We start from the raw sequence: 6006 nt of genomic DNA, 5'->3' as shown, positions 1-6006 counted from the left end.
ACCTGCTATGCGTCGTATAATGCGTCGCTAACATGTATACCTGCTATGCGTCGTATAATGCGTCGCTAACATGTATACCTGCTATGCGTCGTATAATGCGTCGCTAACATGTATACCTGCTATGTGTCGATTCTACATACACGGCTGCACATATTAGTACTGTGGTTACTGTATAGGTCCCCATGCTATATATACAGTCTATGGAAACGTGGCGCATTTTACTTACTTAATTAATTAATTAATGAGAACAGTTAAAAATTGTTTAGGGATTGCCAGGTCCATGACATCACTTCTATAACCTCTGATTTATATATATATATAATTATATATATATATATATATTATTGTATTTATTTATTTACTTTGTATATTTTTTGTTTAACCAACTGGGTTTTCTAGATTACTATGAGCTTACGTCCGGATCTTCTAATTAAATTAAATTAGGACTAGTTACTTCTTACATGACACTACGAAACTATTTTAATTGTTATGACGTCTCTTGCGAAATTTCCACCAGCAATTGCTATGGGTTCACTTTTGGTTCCGGAGAGACAATTTGCACAATTGGTTACTAATTAGCACCATTCACTAAAACATCACTAATTACTCATTTCGAGAACGTTATTTATCACAGCTGATCTAATTCAATGAGTATATCGATAAAAATATATAACCATTCGATATATGATCAGCGCACATATGCTAAATAGTATCATATCAGTAAATCAGTGACTAGTGAAACATTCATGTTGATTATTTTGTGATTTATTACAACTAAAATTCCTGGGCCTCGCAGTAAGTCTAGATCGTATTGCATAGCCAATACGGTGATAGTTTCCAACACCAATAACGTCTTTCTATAACGTGTCGTGTGCATTTCTGGCTTCTAACTGGTTAAAAATGCTAATATCAGCGATGAAGACGTAAACGGTCGCAAACTGTGTGATGTCACAATATCGCGTGATACGAGCGAGCATCGGAGGACACGCACATAGAAATATGTGTAATCTGTTACTATCATAGAATAGCGCCCCATTATAATAATCTCGGGCACAATTTATTGGTCTAACTATACCACTGTTCAAAACGTTTCTATGGTATTCCGAGCACACTGTGCCTGTGCGAATCGGCGAATGATCATAATCATTTAAATTAGATCATATCTAAGAGTAATAAAAACGATGAGCGAAATGGAACAGTAAAGCTTATCCTGTCTTCAGGTAGTAATTGCTGTTAAACCTAACAGGCAAACAAGAAACGTGTATGCATAAAGCAATTATTGCCCAACTGTAGGGTGCCACATATACATGTCATCATGAGCATCATCATAACATTGGTAACGATGATACTCCGGTTGCCGTGCATAGGAAAGGCATCGTATAATGAAATAATCTCACGTGCTGGTCTACTATTCGATGTGGCCTTTCATACAACTACTCGGATCGGATTACTCAGAAGACTTTATAATTGCTACGCTAGCTTACTACGTTCATATCATAATGAATTTAGCATGGGTGGTAATTTAATGATTACGGACGCAGTCGACATGTTGTTCCGCTGCACGGTATGATTTCACATCTGCATTGTGAACGCATACACAAGTTACGTGTGGGAGGCAGCCAACAGTATACGCACGGGCGCGCAAATAAAACACCATAAACGTAGGCGTACGCGACTTGCTCAATGCTTATAAGGTTATGATATGCTAACGATTTGCAGACTTAAATAACCATAATTAGATTTTAATTGTGCCTCCCGTACGCGACACACACGCACGCGCGCACACGCGCACACACGCTTATACACTTCTTTATACGCTCTTGATATAATATGTATGTATGTATGTATGTATGTATGTATGTATGTATGTATGTATGTATGTATGTATGTATGTATGTATGTATGTATGTATGTATGTATGTATGTATGTATGTATGTATGTATGTATGTATGTATGTATGCATGTATGTATGTATGTATGTATGTATGTATGTATGTATGTATGTATATGTATGTATGTATGTATTATATACATGCATTCTAAGCATATAGGTAGGGCCTACTTACAGAGCCAAGGCCTATGCAGACTAGCGCTGCAACAAAGTTCAATCGCATGATGACAGACAGCACCTGCAAAAATAACATAAATGATCAATTTCCACTTGTTTTTCTGATATTATAAACATGCTCTATTTACTTTCTCGTTTTCATTTTACCCATACATTCAGGAAAATTTGCCCTTTCGACGCGTTATTTACGAGAACACATAACAATACAGACTAAAACAACATTTCAAAACTCAATGAAAGATTTCAATGCACGATCACGAAGTTCATGTGTAACAGTATAGCAACGTAGATGTGAGACCAAATGATGTTAACGCCTGCCTCGTCAATCAAACGATCACAAGCACACACGCACGCACCTGTCACACCAGCACGACTGATTAAATACGTGCTAAACAAAAACGTGAACCGTTTTAAATCTATGCTATGCTGAGCGTGACCTGCCATGGCCTGCTGACCAGTTATTCTACCTGTCTGATAAATTCGGAGTAATATATGCACTTGTCTAGTGTTGAATTAGACACAAAACGTACGGTTTCGTTCATGGATTATTTCAGTGCCGCTATACCTGTACTCACGAGCACCCACTGCACGAACACCCACTGCATGATTGCAATCTAGGTCTACTGCGTGTTTACCTGCCTCTGATTATCGCGACCGACATACAAAAACGCGTTCTGTCCCGTGACGAAACCGTTTGAGTGAATAATATAATTGGTACGAACAATGCAATCGGTTCTACGTCGAGCCGGCTTTTCAATTAACATTCTCAAATATTTATTGTTCTACATTACCACGAATAACAATTATTTGAACAGCTCTCCTGTGTACCGTGATCTTTTGTTTGTAATAAAACTTACACATGTTCAATTATGAGCTGCGGGCCGACCGGAGCTTATGCTTGAATGTCCCCTATAGGGTACGGATCGTGCTAGCCAGGGCCTCACTTATATGTAACACCAACAATATGTAATACCATCAACTGTATACCTGCGAAGTTCCGACAAAATATGGGTGTCTGATGACAGTACTACATACTCTAGTTACCGACGAAAAAAACTACACGAGTTTCAAACGTTCTATACATAAATTAAATACACAGATATGTATGTCAACCCTGGTATGTTATTGTCATCGATGTCCAATTAGTGTAATATTCTATTAAAATTAATTTATGATTATGTTGCAAACAGAATATCTCAGATATTTACGATACAATTGCATTGTAATAATGGTTTTTATCTGTTAGACCCCGTAAACATAAAAAACAATATATATACACCAATCGTACTAAATCATCACACACCATACTATGTGAAACAAACGACAGAAGACAATTGTGTTCATAACTGCGGATTAAAATCATCAAGTAACTGGTTGAATATCAAGAAGATAAAGATTCACTTTCACCGTTTACTCGATGTCTAGGGCCTCTAACCTAGCAAGATCTTAATTACACTATTTATGTTCGGTAATAAAACAACTCTAAATAATGGTTATTTACCTATTCTAAGGACTTGCAAATGGAAAGTAGAAGCCGTCTGTATATAGCTAGCTAGAGCGTGTCACCCGTTTACGCAGACTGAATATCGACGAATTGTGCTAAATAACGACACAGCTTTCTTCTCCATGTTTTGGTTTATCGCGCTGAAAAATTACTATTTACATCAATCACACGATTACGATCGTTTTGATTTTAGCGCTCTTTGTCACGTTTTGATACTCATTAGAAATTTTGGAATGGATCAACAACTCTTTTAATTGTGTTTTTGTAAACATTTGCAAGGGATAGCGTATCTGTAATTCCCTCCGGCTATCACCATGCCTCATTCAATCCTTATACACTGATTATGTACCAGTATTATTGACTTATTACTTGATTATGTACTGTTCTTTAAAAGAGTAGAAATAACATTATATCCAACCGAAGAAGGTAATCGTTATTACTTATACAGTAGCGGTAAACGTGTCCATGCACATATGATCTATGATTCCTTATCTTATGTTTCCTCTGTCATATGGCAAACTTATTCGTATTACAGCTCTTGCCACGCGTGCGTCCGTAATCTGACATCACCATGCGCCTACGCTTTACCCTTTTGTCTACTTACTTGTTACTTGTCTTGCTAAGTATACTAAGAATACTAAGTATACTAAGTATACTAAGTATACTAAGTACTTGCTACTTGTTACTTGTTACTTGTCTACTTGTTACTCTGCTAATCACCGTAACTTACAATAATAGCGTTGAATGTGCCAATGACGTTAACGGCCACGAGAACGAAGGGGAAGGTAATATGTGTACACTGTAACTGTAGGTGACCTCATAGCATATAATACTTTATAATTTTTTAATAACTAATGGTAATTACTAATAAATAAAAGTTGAATGTAAACACAAACTAGTTGCGCTTTCATGCGCAAAATACAGCGCATATCTACAATAAACCCCTTTTCGAAATTTTATTAAAACAATCAGCTAGAAGGCGCCACATTACAATGGAATGTAACCTAGAGCAGCACGATGTGCTAACACCAAGTTCAGGTATATTCCAAACGGAGCACACATACGTGAGCTGAGAAACCTACTAATCGCAGTACTCAGTGAATTAATTAGAAGGCTGTTAGTTTTCCCATAGTTTAGCAGACGAGGCGTGTGCCAAAATGTAGTTCAGACATGAGCTATATATATCGCAGAAGAAATCTTGATAGTACAACCAAATAAATACACATCCTTAGATAACTATATCCCTTGAACGGTTCTGTCAGAGATATTAAATTTTGTGAAATAATTATAGCTAAGCGATTATTAAATAAGTCATATCGGCGCATAAACCTCGCACTGCGCATATGCACGTATGGCGTACGCGTATTGTAACAGAATCATTGCTTGCGGGAATCGAGCGAGTGTCGTAATAGATACACATTTCGAGCTATCTATTTTCAAATCTATCATTACCATTAATTACCGAAATGTATCCACTCTCAAGCTGTTCCATGATCATGACCGATATCGACACACGAACTACGCTATAGTGTCATTTTCTCCCACTCACGTAGGCCTATATGCTATATGCGAGAAATATGCGCGTGTATTCTCTCGTGCACACACGTACACTGATATACACACCTACGCGTGTACGCCCTAACACTAGCGGGCAAGAGGCCGCACGCATTTGAGATAATGCCCTCAACTAACGCGTGCGCATGCGTAGTTCACTCGCCTATGGGTGTTTGTGCTGTATCAGTCGGACGGAATAGGTGTCAAATAATTGTGATAACAGTATAAATATGTTAGCAATTTTTCGCGACAAATGGACGGAGCCTTTTCATATGCATCTATCTTCGTCTGCCCATGGTTACAGAAGTATATCGCTATGCAATATATCTGTCGGTTCACAGAATAAATACATAATATATTATAATTTTAGCAGGCAATAAATAGAGAAATAAATGTATGTATAAACAACTTAATTGATATATTTTACTAATTATCGCAATGATGTCGACATATGTCGGACCCTAGTTATTCTTTGGAATTTCAAAATTTTTACGTGGTTCGACAGGTTGGAATATTATGCACAAACCGTTATAGCCGCTTATAGAGTGACCTTATATATTCTAAGCTATAACGGATTAACCAGGATTGGTGGAACGTGAACACGTGTGCTGCACGCGCACCTTATGTCTGCGTCGGCGTCTGCCGTATTCATCTGTCGACGATTGCCCCCCGCCACGTCGTCGCACAGCTCTTGCAGGCGACTGCGTTGGCGATAAACGTGATGACGTGGCCATAGTCAGCCGTGTTTTATAGGCAACCAATTCCTCGCCTTACGCGACTACGCACACTTTCATATATATATATATATCGAGTAAGTTCTATAGCTCTTCCAGCTTAAACGGTGTCAATGAGTCAGTTCGTATACTATCGCGCCTATGT

The sequence above is a fragment of the Priapulus caudatus genome, unplaced genomic scaffold, assembly GCF_000485595.1.
Source record: "Priapulus caudatus unplaced genomic scaffold, Priapulus_caudatus-5.0.1 Scaffold495, whole genome shotgun sequence".
NCBI classification, from domain to species: domain Eukaryota; kingdom Metazoa; phylum Priapulida; class Priapulimorpha; order Priapulimorphida; family Priapulidae; genus Priapulus; species Priapulus caudatus.
The sequence above is the reverse complement of the archived record's forward strand: the minus strand, read 5'-3'. Positions refer to the sequence as shown.